This window comes from Mobula birostris, chromosome 16, assembly GCF_030028105.1.
Source record: "Mobula birostris isolate sMobBir1 chromosome 16, sMobBir1.hap1, whole genome shotgun sequence".
Taxonomy (NCBI): domain Eukaryota; kingdom Metazoa; phylum Chordata; class Chondrichthyes; order Myliobatiformes; family Myliobatidae; genus Mobula; species Mobula birostris.
In genome coordinates this window covers 17,289,072-17,308,926 of record NC_092385.1, presented here as the reverse complement: position 1 = coordinate 17,308,926, position 19,855 = coordinate 17,289,072, and the positions used below count along the sequence as shown (strand labels likewise).

The following is a 19,855-nucleotide window of genomic DNA, read 5'->3' as shown; positions in this document are numbered from 1 at the left end:
AGCAGCCAGAGAATTGGAAATGAATACCAATGAATTGATCCACTTGACCCAAAACAGGAGTGTGTGGGCCATGGCAGTCAAAGCTCAAACTGGGCATGGCACCTGATGAGGATGATGTCTTGGGGCTGCCTGTAAGGAGACGAATCACAAGGTTGTATATAGTATACATATTAGGATAATAAATGTACTTTGAACTTTGAACACAGAGGGACAGGAGACAGTAGTGTACCGTGGTGTGGGGAATAGATTACTGGCAGATCAGTCAGAGTCCTGGACCACTGATTGAGAGATACGAGTTCAGTCCTATCGTGGCAGTAGCAGGAATGTAAATTCCAGTCATTAGGTAGCACCAGAACTTTTCAACAAAAAGCTGGTCTCATTAATGGAATTGATGAAAGGACCAGGTTGTTGTTAAAAACCTGTCTTGTTAATTAATGTTCTCTCGGGGATGGGAAATCAGTCGTCCTTACCTGCCTTGGGATACAGATGTGACTCAGACTCACCAATGTGGCTGACTCACAACTGCTTCACAGTAGGAGCAACTCGGAATGGTCCAAGGCCTCCTCTTTTGTGCCAAGAGGAGTTCACCCTCAGGGTGGAGGAGCAACACCTTATATTCCAACTGCGTAGCCTCCAACCTGATGGCATAAATGCTGATTCCTCCCCTCCTCTTTACCTATCACCACTCTGACCTTTTACCTCTTCTCACCTGCCTATTGCTTCCCCCTGGTGTCCCCCCCCCCACCGTTTCCCTTTCTTCCATGGTCCACTCTCCTCTCCTATCAGATTCTTTCCTCTCTAGCCCTTGGCCTTCCCCGCCCACCTGGGCTCACCTATCACCCTCCAGCTGGCCTCTCTCCCCTTCCCGCTCTTTACTCTGGCATCTTCCCCCTTCCTTCTCAGTCCTGAGGAAGGGTCTTGGCCCGAAGCGTCGACTATCTACTCACTTTCATAGATACTGCCGGACCTGTTGAGTTCTTCCAGCATTTTGTGTGTATTAAATTTGGGATGGACTTTGATTGACTGAATTAATTTTTTAAAAAAAGAGCAGGAGGATGAAGAAGGATACTTGAGAAAGTCCTCAGCGAACATCAAGAACCTCATCCCCCAGCTGAGTGAGGGAAGAGGCCTCTCCTGCACAGGTTCTGCCTCAAAATTAGTTCCTTTGGAAAGAATATGGATTCCCAAAATCTTTAACCCCCTCCTTACTGTGTGATCTGAAACAATGCTGGTAGTTGCCATAATGGTATAATTTTCTCCATGTTTTGAACCATGCTCTTTGCCCTAAATGAAGAACATGCTTGAACATTGCTAGTGTCTTGAGAACTATTTACAATAAAGTACAGAAAGTAATATGTTAATTAAATTTCTTGACATTTGCCTGTTTAGTTTCAGACCTTAAGTGTGTTTTAATATTCTAGCACTGCACTGCATACTGATCTAGGAGGAAGCTGCCCTCTTAGCCTGAGACCACACAATGGCTTTGATATAGTATTTGGGACCTCATCCCACTTCGCAGGTATTGAGGAAGACTCTGATGTTCTCATAGGAACCCTTACCCTGAATAGCCAGGACCAATTTCAGGGACAATCTATACTGGGTAGCTGTATAGCAAGGCTGTGTGAACCAACTGAACTGCCGTGCTGGAAGATGGACTGGTGACTTCAAGAGAGGGGATATCAGGTGACCCAGGTGATACGGCATGACCAGAGGTTGATGACCCTTCTGGACTCAGGATTCTACCCATTATTTCAACCTTCAATTCCAAGGCCAACTCAGTTGACAACTGTTGAATCTATGGGTGTCTATCTGGCCTCTGCTGCATTCACTCTTTACCTTGGAGCTGGTTCTCTGTCTAATCTGAGTCGGGCTCTGTTCACTCTGAAGAATTGAGTAAGTGCAGGGGCCATACAGAGCAGAGGCATGTTTTCCTATGAACATTTTAGTGTTTGTAGGAGAATAATCTGCCCACAGGTAGAATCACTCTGCTGACGTGTAGATCTGCCCACAGGCAGAATCAATCCATCGACATGCAGATCTACCCATGGGTAGATCACCCCACCAGCGAGCAAATCTACCCATGGGTAGATCATCCCACCAGCGAACAGATCTGCCCGTGGGTAGATCACTCCACTGGTGTGCAGATTTACCTATGGCTAGAATTGCTCCACCAACGTGCAGATCTACCCACGGGTAGACTGTTAGAGTGATTTTTGGGTTTGGGACGTATACATTGAGCAACTGACTTTGGCGACCAGTCTTGGCATCTGAAAATGTATTGTGGACTTAATTTGGAGTGCTGCTCTGAACAATGGGTTCCTAAAAGCTGTGAATCCCAGACCAGACAATGCTGATTAAAATTCACTTGGATGTCTGTGGTGTGGATGTGAACCAGGAGATGTGAAGGTTGTATGTGATTTCAAAGAAAGCATTGTCCATACATTGTAAATATAGAGTTGTCCTTTGATGTTTGGCACATAAAATATCGAGCCCCACGTTGAGCCAGGAGACCTCTCAACCAAAAGCATCTCCATATCATGCCTGCTGTACCTTGTTTTGTCATATAAAGAAGTTGCTTTGTATCTAATAGTAACTTTCTCTAGTGACTCCATTCATACAACAGCATAGATCAATCCACCAATGAGAAAAATCTCTCCACCAGCACGATCTCTTGATATTCCTGAGTTGGAGCCCTGCCACCACCTAGCAATCTACTCACAAATGACACCTCGCTGATTAGTGAGGTCAGCAATTTTCTCATGAGTGGTAGGTTGCTGTTCAATGAAGACAGTGAGCTATATTGCTGCTCCTTTCAGATCTTCATGTTGTTCCCTAGTGGCAGAGAACAGACATCTAGCTGGATCAGGGAGATACTGCACCAAAGCAGTGGCCCTCACCTCTGCCTCCGTTATGGCTGTCACCTGGATGAGCAGGAACTGTGTCATGATCAGGCAGCATGGTATCATAGCAATTGGCATAACAGTTTACAGTGCCAGCCATCAGCCATCGGGTTCAGTGCCCGAGCACAAGCAGATGCTTGTGAATAAATGTAAGGACTGTTTTTGGTGGTTGCGCCAAAGGAAGGAACCTTTCACCTTGTGGCTGGTGACACAAGCCTAGCATTGGATAAGTGCAAGCATTGTGCCCAGAAAACATCCAATACCCATTACTCACCTGAAAGTGGGTTCTACAATCATTACAGAACTGTTCAGAATCAGTCAGGTTTATCATTGACGTGTCACAAAATCTGTTGTTTAGTGATAGCAGTACAAAGTTTCAAAGTGCATTTATTATCAAAGAATGTATAAATTATACCACCTTGAGATTTGTTTGCTTACTGGTAGCCACAAAGCAAGAACCCGGAAAGAAACCAATAAAAAAACCAAATAAATACCAACACCCAACGCGCAAGAGAGAACGACAAATCATGCAAACAATAGAAGCCAGCAATAACATCCCAAGCCAAAGTGAGTCCTTAAATCCAAATCCTGGAGCAGTCCGGAGTAGGCCCAAAGCCTTGGTATAAGCTGATCATATTAGCAGGCACAGAGCATAGTTACCAAGGCAGACTTCATAGCCTCAGTGCTATGGAGAGATCAGTGAACATCACAGAGAGCGAGCGAAATCCTGACAACCTGTTTTTCCAGTCTATCTGGGCCAGCATTTAAATTATCCAAATTGCGTATCGTACCTCACAGTGAAAGGCTCTAGGCCTAGATCATGCCGCCCAGCGACTCCCTCGGGCCCAGATTTTGCTGCCCAGACCGAAGCTGCTCTCAAACTCTACAAATCAGCTCAGCGCCCAGAGTGATCCAGCTCTGCACCCGGGCCAGTTGTACAGGCATTGGAACTCCTCTGCTTCAACTTCCCCTCTCTGAATGGCTCACTCATCTGCACCGATTCCACAATGTACCAGCACAGCTCATCCCTCAAACTCACTTTGCTTCCACTCACCTCTTCATTGTTTCTGGTGATAATTTACCACAACTTACTTCAAATAAGGTGTTGTTAGTAATGACTTTAGTCAAATTTCTTGCCTTTTGAACTACCAGTGGACTGCCACACATGTTCGGTAGCACCATCTTAAACCAGCAGTACAATGCAAGGCCTAAAATTTCACTATAAGTGACAGTAAAAGACAGAGAACTCAATAGTGCAAAAGAGGATAGAGAGGTAGTGTTGATGGGTTCCTGGACTGTTCCGAAATCTGATGGCAGAGGGGAAAAGGCTGATCCTAAAATGTTGAGTGTAGGTCTTCAAGACTTCATTACACTTGTCACCTAAGCTAACAGCTCCTGTGTCACAGTCCTGTACCTCCTCCTCCACACAGCCTGCTGGAAGAATTTAATAGGTCTAGCAGCATCAGAGAGGAAAGAAATCATTGACATTTTGAGCCAAAACCTTGCATCAGGATCTGTACTAGAGAATCAGAAGAAATCAACTCTCTTCTCCCCTAATGGCTTCCATTCGTAACTCCCTTACTTATCAGAAACCAGCGTTGGTGTTCTTACTTATCTCCCCACAGCAGCTGGTCCCCATCCACATTCCCCTTCCCCACCTTGCTCCATCTGTTGTCTTTTCCCTCTTCCTCTTTGTCTGCCTCCACCTATCATTTACCTGCCACAGTCTTCCATCTCCACCCCAGTATAGAAGTCCTAATGTGGAGTTTCAGCCTGAAATATCAAAAATTTCTTACCTCCCGTTGACCCGCCTGAGTTCTTCTGCAGTCTCTTTTGTCTTTAGAAATGTTGATTTTCTCAAATGTAATTTTCAGAATAGAATCAATCAGGTTTAATTATCACCAGTATATGTCATGAAATTTGTTGTTATTGCACCTGCAGTACATCGCAATATTGAATTGAATTGAATTCTATTGAATTGCACCAACTTTATTTCTTACGCTCTTTACATAAGGGAGGAGTAAAATTCTTTATGTTACATCTCCATCTGAATGTGCAATGTGCAAATTATAGTAACTTGTAATAAATAGTATGTACAGTAAGATATACAACAGAACAGACAGCAGAGCTTAGAAATACAGTCGTGTCAGCATGAATTAATCAGTCTGATGGCCTGGTGGAAGAAGCTGTCCTGAAGCCTGTTGATCCAGGCTTTAATGCTGTGGTACCGTTTCCCGGATGGTAGCAGCTGGTCAGTTTGTGGTTGGGGTGACTCATGTCCCCAATGATCCTTCAGGCCCTTTTTACACACCTGTCTCTCTAAATGTCCTGAATAGTGGGAAGTTCACATCCACAGATGCACTGGGCTGTCCGCACTACTTTCTGCAGAGTCCTGCAATGGAGGGATACATAATAATAAAGACTGAATTACTGTCAACATATAAAATAGTTAAATGAAATAAGTAGTGTGAAAAAGTAGTGAGGTAGTATTCATGGGCTCAATGTCCATTCAGAAATCCGATGGCAGAGGGGAAGAAGCTGTTCCTGTGACGAGAGACCTTGACAAAGATGGTTAGGGCCCAAGTGCTGGAGTATCTGAGACTAGAATCGAGACACGATACAAGACACAGCGGGGATAGGGTTCTAAACTAGACGCTAGACTACAATCCAAAGTAGACCAAACGGTTGGGCACTGAACCTCAGTTCAGGTGCTCTTTATATATTAAGCTCCAAGACATCGCAGCATCCAACGCATTTTCAAGGAGCAGTGCCTCAGAATGGGGGGGGGGGGCATGCATTATCAAGGACTCCCATCACCCTGGGCATGCCTTCTTCTCGTTATTACCATCAGGAAGGAGGTACACACTCTCAGCGATTCAGGAATAGCTTCTTCCCCTCTGCCATATGATTCCTAAAAGGACATTGAACCTAGGAACACTACCTCACTATTTTTGTATTTCTGTTTTGCACTATTTTTAATTTATTATTTATGTGTGTGTGTGTGTGTGTGTATTTATATATATATATATATACATACACACATACACTTACTATAATTGATTTACTTATTTATTTTTCACTTTCTATATTATCATGTATTGCAATGAACTGCTGCTGCTAAGTTAACAAATTTCACGACACGTCGGTGATAATAAACCTGATTCTGATTCTGAAAACCCTGGCATCAAGACATGGCCGCCAGTTAGAGGGGCTGGTCCTGAATCTTTAAAGGGGCCTCACCAGCTATCCATATTCCAGAGAGTTAGAGTATCTAAACTTCAGAAGCTGGAGCAGTCAGGTACGTAATATAACAGTTTCTGAATCGTTGAGTGTGTGCCTTCAGGCTCCTGTACCTTCTTCCTGATGGTAGCAATGAGAAGAGGGCATGTCCTGGGTGCTGGGGATCCCTAATGATGGATGTCGCCTTTCTAAGGCATAATATTCACATAATGAATAAACATTATGAAAATATATTGATAATATATGTGGGCGCGTGGCCAAACGGTTAAGGCATTGGACTAGCGACCTGAAGGTCGTGAGTTCGAGCCCCAGCCGAGGCAACGTGTTGTGTCCTTGAGCAAGGCACTTAATCACACAGTGCTCTGCGACGACACTGGTGCCAAGCTGTATGGGCCCTAATGCCCTTCCCTTGGATAACATTGGTGTCGTGGAGAAGGGAGACTTGCAGCATGGGCAACTGCTGGTCTTCCATACAACCTTGCCCAGGCCTGTGCCCTGGAGAGTGAAGACTTTCCAGGCGCAGATCCATGGTCTCGCAAGACTAACGGATGATAATATATATTTATCATGTACCAAGTGATTAATGTTCTTTTCTATTAAATTTATTTTCAGATTAACAGTAGGTTGCTAAAGACAGAGACAGATCTATTCTGCAGGACACTAGAACAAGGCAAGTCCAAAGAATTTAATCAGAATGTTCTGCATTCTCACAAGCACTCTACGATTTATGTATACATTTTGGCTATTTGCTGATTCTCACTGTCTTATTAACTCATTTTCAGGATGCTGCTATCTCCAGGTTTGGCCATGCTCTTCCTGTTGAGGAGCTCCACTGCCGAAGCCTGCCCAGAAAACTGTAAATGTATATCTTCTCGTCAGGGTGTGACAATTAATTGCAGCTTCAGAGAGCTACGGGAAATACCACTTGTTCCTGAAGGCACGACAGAGCTTTATCTGCACAACAACTTATTAACTACAGTGGCTCCAGGTACTTTTGACAAAATGCCTAACTTGCAGATGATTAGCCTGCACAGTAATCCCTGGAACTGTGATTGTCATATCGCATATCTGAAGCAGTGGGTACAGACCCCACCAGTGAAGGTTCATTCCAATCTCACCTGTTTCACTCCTCTTTCAGTCAGAATGAAGCCCATGGCAGAACTCAGAGGAACTGAATATTCGAGGTGTCGGTCTCATAATCTATACCGATGCTATGACTTGTGGATTACAATGATTATACTTTGTCTACTGTGTCTAATTCTTCTCATTCTGATGACGTATTCTCTCATCAGCATCAAATCAAAAACTTATATCTTTACACCATCCAATAATGTTAAATGTATTGAACACATACCTTTAAAGAAACAAAGACAAGACAAGAAAAGATTATTGCCGGTGGAATTTGAGTCGAGTAACCAATGGCTAGGAGATGACCTGGGGAACAGCTTTCTCCATGAAAGTATGGAGATTTTGCCACAAATATTACATACATTAAATACAAAATTTAACATTAAAATCAAGGAAATCTGAACTTGTTCTATATGTCCACATAGCACATCAATTAACAGTTTAAGGGCAATTAAAAGTCTGAACCAAGGCATGAAGTCTCTAGAATGAGAAAAGCTGACTCAACTGTGTCAAAAATAAGAGCTCACTGTTATTACCAACAATCTTGAATGTGGAGATAATGATATATTTAGATACTGGGGAAAAAAGGACAAGATAACAAAAACAAATCTAGCATTATGGATTGATATGACCTATATATGCACCTACAGAGTAGAACTGGCCGACAGAATCAAACAACACGTCATCATTCCTATTTCACAGATGGGAGATTGAGAGTTTAAAGATAAAAGGAAGAAAGCAGGAGAACACAAGGAAAAAAGCCAGTAATTATATGAAGAAAGCTAAGCAATTTCCATGTGTTTTTCTAATTAAAACTGATCCAGATTGAAAGAACTAAACTATTCATTGGTTACAAGGCTGACTTTGTCTTTTTTGGACAACTGGTTGCATTTTTCTATCATTGCAATCGTGCATAGAAACATAGAAACATAGAAAATAGGTGCAGGGGTAGGCCATTCGGCCCTTCAAGCCTGCACCACCATTCAGTACGATCATGGCTGATCATCCAACTCAGAAACCCCTGCCTTCTCTCTATACCCCCGATCCCTTTAGCCACAAGGGCCATATCTAACTCCCTCTTAATTATAGCCAATGTTTCCTATGGCAGAGAATTCCACAGATTCACCACTCTCTGTGTGAAGAAGTTTTTCCTCAGCTCGGTCCTAAAAGGCTTCCCCTTTATCCTCAAACTGTGACCCCTCGTTCCTCCCCTTATGCAGGAGCTAAATTTGATTTGGTTTGCAATCTTTGTACAAAGTGACATTCCATATATCTTAAGGATGGCAGTGCCACAGTTTTGGGAGGCTAAGCACTCGTGACTAGCTTCATTCCTGGCCTCTGGTGCTGTCTGTGTGGATTCTCCCTGAGGCTGCATGGATTTCCTCTTGTATCACCAAGATGCTTGGGTTGCTAGGTTAACAGACCACTCTAATTAGTTCCTAATACAGAGGTAAGTGGTAGAATCTGGGGAGAGTTGATGGGAATGTGGGCAGAAACATGAGGAATTAAAAAATAGTGGGGAAATGGGATTACTCGGTGAGGTGGCAGGATCATTTCCTGATCGGTCAAAGGATATGGCGAGAAAGCAGGTGAACGGGGTTGAGTGGGATCCGAGATCAGCCATGATGGAATGGCCTAATTCTGCTCCTATGTCTTATGGTCTTATGAATGGCCCTTTTTTATGTCATAAAGAAATGTGGAAACAAAACTTAGATAATGAAAGTGTACATACAGCCAAAATGTTACAAACATCCAAAAGAGAGGTTAATAAATATGGAACTTATTATATAAATGATCTGGTAAACCAGCATGCTGTCATACAGATCCATATCATAGAAATGAATGAAGTTAATGTTGGATAATTTTTAATAATTTTTATTTTATTGAGATACAAGGCAGAATAGGGCCGTTCAGCCCTTCGAGCCGTGGCACCCAGCAGCCTTCGTTTTAACCCTAGCCCAATCACAGGACAGTTTACGATGATCAGTTAACCTACCAACCGGTACGTCTTTGAACCGTGGGAGCACCCGGAGGAAACCCACGCGGTCACAGGGAGAACAGACAGCAGCGGGAATTGAACCTGGGTCGCTGGTACTGTAAAGTGTTGTGCTAACCACTACGCTACCGTGCTGTCCTATCCTTGTTCGCACCCACACTCGAGACACCCAAACGAATGTTAATCAGCATTGTCTGGTTTGCAATCAACTCCATTCTACAACAAAAGACAAAAATGTGTAGGGCACGATTCAACGACGTATATTATTCTCAAGAAAGGTGAGACCAGTTCCATCCTGCCACCGCCATTAGGATGGACTGATAGGTTGGTAACAAAATGGATTTCCTTTACCATTTGAGGAAGATGAAGCTCTATTTAAGGTTTAATTTGGTACAATTCATGGAAGTGAGGAGTCCAGGAGGTAGCCTTTGAAGATTGTGAAGGACAGATGAGAAGTTATTTCCACATAAGTGAGGCAAAAAATAGGGGCTAAGTATATAAGACAAAATATTTAGTAATTTAGGAGGCACTTACACCAATGATTATAGTGTACAAATGGTTACTACAATGAGTGCATGTGCTGATGAGTGAATCTAAATGTACACATAAGGATGTGTTGATAAGACTTATTGTTACAAGGAGGAAACACCCAAGAAGTGTCAGAACTGGAACAGGTCTGAAAGCCTGAAAGTCCTTTCTCTGTGCTATATGTGCTATACAAAAACAACACATTGTGTAACAATATTACAGTACCTTCAATAAAATTAACCTGAATACTTATATTTTCATTGGATAGCTAATTTAATACAGAAAGAACATTTTTAACAATCCAATGCATAAACAAAAGAGGATAATTTTAAGTTCTTTGATTCTGTACATAGAGCCATAGGAAAGTACAGCATGGAAACAGGCCCTTCGGCCCATTTAGTCCATGCCAGACCATTCTAAATGCCTACTCCCATCGATCAGCATCCGGACTACAGCCCTCCATACCCCTACCAGACAGGTACTAATTAAAACCTTCATTAAACATTGAAATCAAGCTTGCTGGCACCACTTGCAATGGCAGCCCATTCCACAGTCTCACCGCCCCCCGAGTGAAGAAGTTTCCCCTCATGTTCCCCTTAAACTTTTCACCTTTCAACCTTAACCCATGACCTCTAGTTGTAGTCCCACCCAACCTCAGTGGAAAAAGTCTGCTTGCATTTACCCTATCTATACCCATCATAATGTTCTATACTTCTATCAAATCTCTCAATCTTCTACATTCCAAGGAATAAAGTCCTAACCTATTCAATCTTTCCTGATACCTCAGGTCCTCCAGACCTAGTGACATCCTTGTAAATTTTATCTCTCATCTTTCAACCGTATTTACATCTTTCCTGTAGGTAGGTAACCAAAACTGCACACAGTACTCCAAATTAGGTCTCACCAGTGTTTTATACAACTTTATACAACTTCAATAACATCCCATCTCCTGTATTCAGTACTTTGGTTCATGAAGGCCAATGTGCCAAAAGCTTTCTATACGACCTTATCTACTTGTGACACCATGTTCAACGAATTATGGACATGCAGATATTCTGATCTTATTAATGTTATCTAATATTATTACTTGTAGGCTGTGAACATGATGATTATGAGGGACAACTGAAGCACAAACTTCACACAGACATGAGAAATTATATAGGGCCTATTGATTAACATTTGCTTTTCTAATTGGAGACTTTAAAAATTACTTTCTAGTTCTATCCTACAAAACTATCTCATGTCTGAATACTATATGTATATTGCTTCAAGTTCAGTGACTGTCCTTCCCTATACATTCTTAATCTGTGAGTTATGTAATACTTTATTCTACGTTGGTGTTTCTCTTCATGACATTCTGCACTAGGTGATGCATAGCATGAGGAAGCTGTCATTCTAGCAGTAATGACATAATCTTGACAAGTAGCCAATATACAGCCTAGTGTCAAGGAGACAACAAGGCAACCAAAGACTCCTGTCTTGCTGCACCTCTATCCCTCTAGGTTAGATTTTTTTTTCCGTGTGATCTGCTACTGGGAGCTTTTGGTGCTGGGCCAAGTTGGTGGGATTCCACATAAGGTGTGCTCACTGTGAATGATCCTCCAGGAGTTTCCGACTGATGGCCATTAACACAAGCAACAATGGGGAAGATGTAAATGATGGAGGAGTAGAAAAGTATATATCCAAAGATTCAAAAGACATTAAATTGTGAAACACACTCAGTAAAATTCTGATAAACCATAATCCGTAATTCCAACATTTCAACAATTGGTAATGTTTCCTGTGCTCCCTTCAAACCCACCAGAGCCCTACTTCCAGCACCTCTTTAAGTACACTGACATCTTGCTTCTATGCTCCCCTCTATCGCAAACTAATCCTCTCCCAGTGCTCCCTCCAAGCAGACTGGGAGTCCATTTCCTGCGGTCCTGTGTAATCACCTGGTTCTCCTTCCTGCACATGCTTTAGACTCTGCCGGCCTTGGCGTTGCCCGGAAGGCAGTCAAGAAAGACCGTGATGGCCCACGTCCTACAAGATAGCACACAATGGTGATGATCCTGGCTGTCTTTAAAGTAGCAAGTCTTGCACCGCTTTGAAACAGAACACTCCAACTACTGCACAGTATTTTAGTCAACCTGTTGCATGGTCTTCCTCAACATTAGAACATGTTTGAATAAATAGAATGAAGCCATGATGTTCTAATTGTATGTACGGTTTTTTTTGTATGTTAAATTTAAAATGGCTTCTTTGTTATGTTATATTTGTGAATGCTTCTTTGTTATGTTAAACGCTGAGAAAGTCCTTCCCGCTAGCAGTTTGTTGAATCACGTTACTGATAAGAAGATGTTATGAACCAATTGGGATAGTTGTTATGTTTTTGGTGTATTTGAAGATACTGTATGCGCGGGGTTTTGGGGCAGAAGGCGGGAGAGAAAGACAGAGGATGGACCAGGTGCTGTGAGTCCGCTAACGGGGTCGGACCCCGAGGAGGGCGTTCGGCGAGGAGAGGAGACAGAGACGGACTCGTGTGGAGCGTTTGGTCAACCACCGTTGTTGGTCCCAGGCGGCCGGTCGAGGTGGTCCGAGGAGTCGCAGGGTGGAGAAGAAGGGTCTTGAGCTCCAACTGTTTTGTGCACAAAGAAATTGAACTTTGATAAGTGAGGCGCCTTTTATTTTCCTTTTATATTTTATTCCCTATTAATTATATAGTTCCAGTAATATCTATAAACTGTAAATCATTTAATTGTATCTGGTGTATTGTCTGTTATTTGGGCGGGGTGGGGTACATCACACAGCATCCACACAAACTAATTACCCAGTCTGGCGAGGCCGAGGGCTGTTTCCCTAGACGACAGCGAGCCGAGCGACCCTGAGGCTGGCCGGGGGGCGACATGTATAATAGACTGATAAACAAAAGTAGTGGCACATGGTAGACTTTTGGTGGCTTATTCCACCTCAAAGATAAAGAAGTGAGCTTTCTACGTTCTACTGCAATGTCAGATAAATATCCAACCTCACATATCAGGTCTTTGCTGATAAGCCACAAAGTACTCATAATGGAAACAAAATCAGTATGAAAGTGGAACTTAAACGTACAGGGAGAATTAACGGGGATTGATTGCTTTAGAGTTGTGATGGACATTCACTATGCCTTTTTTAGCAGAGCAAAAGAAAAACTGTTCAAAGTTCAAAATGATTAATGTTAATTTTTAAACGGCATTATTTAGTCATCCTGTTGAAAAACCAATACTGTCCAGGCTCAAGAAGCCTGTTGTTGATGTAACTCAGACTACAACCTAATCAGAAGAAACAACATGGTCTGATACCCTGGGGTTCCTGTTGTCTGACCTGATCAATGCGATTGTGAAAACATCACATGCAGATGAGGTTTTCACTAAATGACTGGCGAGAAAAAAAATATCAGTGTTAGAAGTTGGAGGGGCACTACAAAGATGAAGGCAGAATTCACACCTCAGCCTCAACTCAAGAAGGATCTCTTCCCAGAGTCTTCTTTTCAAGTTCTTCCACAACACATTCAAGCTTGTAAGAATTGTACTTGTAGTTGGAAATCCTTTGTAGAATTATAACCTCTGATGGAACTACTCCTCAAAATAAACGTGTTCTGTTTAAAATAACTGTGTTTAATCTGCTTTGTTAGCTGGAAGTATCTGCTCCTTGGTTGGGCAGGGAAATCATGCGTGCAATAGTTTATTGACAGCTAAACCCCTGGAAAAGAGACTAAAGTCATTAAGTAAATTTGTCTTTGAACTGTAAATTAATATAATTTAATCTCCTGATTTACAGGCACCTATAAAACTTGACACCTTGGCTTTAAGTTTAAGACTCTGGAACAGACACGTTCAATATCAGCACTTGAAAAGTGATGAAGGGGATAAACTGCAGACGTTGAATCCATTTCTCCCTCCACGGTTGCTGAGTATTTCCACCATCTTCAGATTGCAGACATTGCTGCCTCATGTCACATGATTACGTCTTCAGGGAAATGACGATGTTTAATATTGGTTGGGGTGGTTGAGATGTCTTGATTAGTGTTGCCAATGATATAAGCACAAGGCCTAAAAATAGCCCGGTGTGCACAGCTATCTGCTTTATCATCAAGTATATGTGCTCAATGCAGCACGTTGGCAAGCTTGCCTCAGGATTTTCAGCTCACGTCCGCCTACTGACCCATGCAGACAGCTGGGAAGATTCAAAACAAGAGATTCCTACAACTACATTTGGACAATTCCTTTTTTTTAGGGTACATTGACAAATCATTTAGTACTTTGGCCCTGCAGTGTCAATGAAAACATATCACAGAATAGGCATGGCAATTCTGAAAAAGAGCCCAGCAATGCAGTCCGTCTAACAGTTCAAATTTAACGGCACCAATAACCTTGTGTTTCACCATCATTTTAGGGAATATAAATTTCTTCTTTTCACACATGAAAGTGAGATATGGATGGAATGCCTGGCAGCTGGCAGTGGGTGGCCTGCAAAACCTGATCAACTTCTTCCCCCTTCCTCCACTTCCTTTTTGCGATTATATTAGATAGGACTGTCCCAGTTTGCTGCCTGTTCGTGGCAGGTGCAAAATAACACATACGGAGACAAAAAAAAAATCAAGGCAGTCACTTGTACAGGATATGGAGATTACTAAGCTCAGCATTCATTGCCCATCCCTTGCAGAGTAATAATGAACATTCAATGGACATTGAACCCACAAACATTAACTCAATACTTTTTTTGCACTACTTACTTAACATTTTTTCTCACCCCTTGTGGGGTGGTGTGCATGTGTATTCCTCCCTCAATCTCAGATCCTCTACCAGAGGCCTGGGAGCTTAAGGGTTCAGCCCAGTATCCTTGCTGTCCCTAGTAGTGTGCTCCTCTGGACCGAGATCTCTGATGCTGTTCCTGGGATCTGTTGGAGCCACTCTCCCAGTCCAGGAGCCACAGCTCCAAGGGCTCCTATCACCACTAGGATTACTCTGACTTTAACCTTCCACCTCCTTTCTATCTGCTCTTTTGAGCCCTGGTATTTCTCCAGCTTCTCATAGTCTTTCTTCCTGATGTTACTGTCATTCAGGATTGCCACATCTATTACTATAGCTTTCTTCTGTTCCTTGTCCAGTATTACTATGTCTGGTTGGTTGGCCAGCACCTGTTCACCAGTCTGTATTTGGAAGTCCCGCAGGATCTTAGCTCTGTCAATCTCCACTATCTTCTCAGGTGTTTCCCACTTGGACTTGGGAGTGTCCAGTCCATACACAGCGCAGATGTTCCTGTGCACAGTTCCTGCAACTTGGTTGTGCTGTTCCGTGCTGCTGTCCCTGCCTGTATCCTGCACCCTGCTGGATGGTTTCAGCAGATTCCTTGCACAGTCTGCATCTTGGGTCCTGTCTGGTGTGACGGGTGTGCGTTGCTCCTGTGCTCAGCGTCTGCTCTTGTGCAGCCATGAGCAGCACCTCTGTGCTGTCCCTCTGCCCTGCCGGGTCCAGCTAGTAGGACTTTCTTAAGTCACCCACCCCTGATATCTGGCGATGGTACGTCCTCTGCGGTGGCTTGTCCTGCCGTGGCCTCTGGGCCTCTGGCTGTGCCTCACCCACTTCCATTTCCATGTACCCTCCCTGCTGTACGAGGTATTCTCCCACTTTTCTGGTCCAAATGGCGTCCCGATGTCTCTGCTGTACACCCTTGTCAGCTGGATGAGTGAGTCAGCGTCTCTTTCATTTCTGACATACACCCTGATGCTATCTGTGTGCAGGAGGGGGCTGATGGTCACTCCACACTTGAACTCGTACCCATATCCACTCTCTGAGATGATCTGGCAGAGGAGGTTCAAGCCTATGCAGAATAGCAGTGGGGATAGTGCATCACCCTGGTATGTTCCACATCTGGTGGACACTTGTGCGATTGGTTTTGAGTTCACTTCGAGCATTGTCCTCCAACAGCCCATTGAGTTCTTGCTGAAGGGTCCTTAGTGTCTTGCTGACCTGTGCAGAGACACATATTCCAGGATCCATGTGAGGGACATTGAGTCGAATGCTTTCTGGTTTTCAATCCAAGCTGTGCTTTGGTTGCTTTTGCTGGTCTTGGAGTCTCACATGGCTGCCTTGAGCACCGGTAGTTGGTGCTTGGAGCTTCAGGTTGCGTTATCCATCCCCCTCCGAGCAGGCCTCAGGAAGTTACACACATTCTTTCAGCTGGCTAGCTACGGTGACTAATAGAGCTTCCGTGTTGCTGACAGGCCGGTCGTTTGATGGTGTTGCTCCTTTGTGACGATCCTTCGCTATGAGGACTGTCCTTCCCTGAGTTATCCAGTCAGGGTGGGAGCCTGCTTCAGGCAGCTGGTTCATTTGAGCTGCCAGTGTGTATGTAACGCTGTTAGTTCCTTCAGCCAGTAGGCATGGATCATGTCAGGCCCTGGCGATGTCCAGGTCTTCATATTTGCTACCCCTTGCTGTGCTGGTGACTGGTGCTTCCTCCGGGAGGTCACAGAGGCTTGCTTGTAGGTCTTTCAGCCACTGGGCCCTGCTGTTATGTGATACTTCTCTCTCCTATACACTCTTCCAGCACTCCTCCATTGCTGTTTTGATTGGTTCAGGTACTGGCACGTTGTTACTCTGGAACTGGGCAAATACTTTCCCTGGTTCTTTGGAAAAGAGTGCATTTATCTGCTTGGCTTCTGCACCCTTAGTGTACCTCTGTAGTCTGGTAGCCAGAGCTGTGAACTGTTGCTTGGCAGTTTCCAGGGCTTCGGCTATGGACATACCCCTGGACTTCCTTGGTAGCCGAGTTGAGTCTTTGGTCTTCCCACCTTTCTGCATCTCAGTGAGTCTGCTGAGCTCCACCCTTGTGGTTTTCATCTTGGCTTCCAGTCGTCGTCTCTGGGGGATGGGTTATGACAGTACCCGCCACTGTATTTCATTTGGTAGCCCAGCATTTCTAGGATTGCTGCTGCTGATGCATATATCAGGTATTGGTCTCAGTTCTGCTGGAGGTTGCATTTGTGAATACTGCTTCATTGGCTGCTTCTAGCATGCTGGCTGATGGAATTTTATCACTAAATCTGGGGAGCCTAGTTCATTGATTGGCAGTTGCCAGTTTAGCCATGATCTTCTCTCTGATTGCAACAGCCAGCGTCGATATGCTCCGAGGTGAGGTTCGAACTTGCATTTCCCGTGTACAAGGTGAAGTTAATACCCTTTGCAGCATCTGTGAGCTGTGGGGGTGGGGTTTGAACTCATATTTCCCGATCAGCTCAGTTCTGCGGCGATGTTGCTGTGGTGCGTTGTGATTGTATGTCTTCCAATTCAAGGTGTGAGAGCAATCCTCTGTTGACAATGTTTGATCACTGGGTAACCAGTTGATTTTCCATGAACGAGGACAACAGTCTTCATTGTTGCCAGAGTCCCCACATGTGCTTGGTGTATTCTCTTGCACGTTAAAGTGGCATTCCGTTAATTCCATGTTCTCCAGTCTCATCCATTTGTGGTTTGTTCCGGTAGCCAATTTCTCACCAGATGGTTTCAGTTCTCCAACCATTGGCGTGGACCTTGTTAATCCGAGTGATGTCTAAGACGGCATGACCTGTCTTGTTCTTGTCACTTTCATCTGGAGGTGTATTACTGTAGTTCACAATTTTTCTATTATTATGTACTGCAATGTACTGCTGCCTCAAAGTTAACAAATTTCACAACATATACCAGCGATATTACACCTGATTCTCATTCCGATTCTGATTCAGAGATGAAAATGAACAACCCTCTGCGAGAGCACTCCAGTAAGTCTTATTCATCCTCTCTTTCCCTGTTGCCTTGAAATTTCTACCGCAGCCTCGTTCCAATTGCTTGGAGGTACCATTTGAATCCGTTGCCACCTTGCACACGATGAACGGGTCCACTTCTGTCACCATTTCCAGAAAATGCAACTAGGTCTTTAAGTGAGGGCCACAAAATCTGTGTCATAGCCTAGTGGTTAGCACAACACTTTACAGTAACAGCAACCCAGTTCCTTCCACTGTCTGTCAGGAGTTTGCCCTCCCCATGACTGCATGGGTCTCCTCCCACAGTTGAAAGGTGTACTGGTTGGTAGGTCATTGCAAATTGTCCTGTGATTAGGCTAGGGTTAAATCAGGGGTAGCCGGTCAGCTTGGCCAGAAGGGCCTACTCCCCACTGTATCTTGATAAATAAATTATGAATACACTAGACTCAGATTTCTTTGGGCAGAGGACTGGTGTTCCAAGTAAACATGAGGAGAAGAAAATGGTTCACATTCTAGTAATCACACATCCCTTTCATTGTGCTGATATTTTCCTGTGTGAGCATAGACAAAATTCTCATTTATTCTTATTACGTTTTGAGACTCCAGAAGTTAATTGATAGAAAAACACAGGAGCCTGGGATATTTGTCTCCTTAGTTTTTCTGTTGGTAAGGTGCTCACATATGACGTGGTAGCATAATGACGTATGCCATTCCTGTACTTCTTGCATATGACCCATAATAAATTATGTAAACAAACAATATTACTGAAATATTAGAGTAATACTGTAACTATATGAGGATGCTGTCCAAGTTGCATGCCATCTTGGACAATGTCTCCCATCCACTACATAATGGACTGGTTGGGCACAGGAGTACATTCAGCCAGAGACTCATCCCACCGAGATGCAGCACAGAGCGTCATAGGAAGTCATTCCTGCCTGTGGCCATCAAACTTTACAACTCCTCCCTTGGAGGATCAGACACCCTGAGCCAATAGGCTGGTCCTGGACTTATTTCCTGGCATAATTTAAATATTACTATTTAATTATTTATGGTGCAACTGTAATGAAAACCAATTTCGCTCGGGATCATTAAAGTATGACTATGACTATGACTATGACTAAATATTAAATACACTACAACTGAAGTATCCCAGAAATAATAAAAGGAGGTAGTGGTAGTGGAATGCCATAATTCATTACATCTTCTCCTGTACCCGCTGCTGCCTGTAAGGACGCTGCTCCCCGTGGCTGCGTGGGTTTCCTCCGGGTGCTCCGGTTTCCTCCCACAGTCCAAAGACGTATCGGTTGGTAGGTTAATTGGTCATTGTAAATTGTCCTGTGATTAATCTAGGGCTAAATCGGGGGTTGCTGGGCAGCGTGGCTCAAAGGGCCAGAATGACCTATTCCACACTGTGTCTCAATCAATCAATAAATAACAAACATACTTCCTTGGTGTTTGATGCCAGAGAAAAAAAGTCAACCAGCATACAGAAAAAGATGATCCTGCTAAACTTTTAAATCTGTTAACAGGCAGTTCCAAGGTTTGAATTATCTGATAATTCTGATTCCAACAACCTGGCATCAGTACAGAAGGTCAGAGTTTAAATCCAAGCCGTGTCCCAGTTGTTTGATGCCAGCAATCAGACCTGACTCTCCTTTGTGGGCCTTGAAAATCTATGGGAGGAACATAGAGAAAGGGGATTTATCAGACGTATCGAATAGATGAAGATAAATGTCAATCATTGTGAAGTGTTACCAACGCGTCGGATAATTAATCTTGTATAATTTACAATTTGGTCAGAGCAAATCATTCCCTGTGTTTTTCAGATTTCTACTTCCAATCATTTTAATCCAACTATTCATCAGAGCTTGAGAAGCTTAGATGAGGATACTGGCGACCTATTGAGAGTGTATAGTTTGATGCAAGTAATTTGGAAAGTCAAAATTGATAAATCACGAACTTGAACTTTGAACTCCCTCTGTGCAAATTAAACACATTTCCGTCAAAGAGATTCTATTTTATAACTGGGAAAAAAAGAGGAGATCTTGACATTCTACGTTAATGTGCTAGAAACTGTATCAACGATAGTTTAATAGAATAAACGAACACAGAGTCCTGGAAATCTGAACTCTATTAAACATGGCGGAAACAGATCACATCAGGCAGCATCAGCGAGAAACGACGTCGTTTGTCTGTTAAATTATTAAAAATCAATTCCATTTACTCTTTCTAGGTATCTTTGTTCACAAAACATGCATCGTTAAAATGTGTTTTATTTTGCATTGTTTCTATTAG

At 43.4% G+C, this 19,855-nt stretch overlaps 1 long non-coding RNA gene across 3 annotated transcripts in view; it reads left to right on the top strand.

Annotated features, from left to right (window-relative positions):
* LOC140211010 (uncharacterized) overlaps window positions 1–13,398 on the top strand; it is a 33,736-nt gene extending 20,338 nt beyond the window's left edge. For all 3 annotated transcript variants that reach the window (XR_011889364.1, XR_011889363.1, XR_011889362.1), the window contains 2 exons: window positions 6,753–6,810; window positions 6,923–13,398. This is a non-coding gene — a long non-coding RNA (uncharacterized lncRNA). The remainder of the gene's footprint in view (window positions 1–6,752; window positions 6,811–6,922) is intronic.
* The last annotated feature ends 6,457 nt before the right edge of the window (window positions 13,399–19,855 follow it).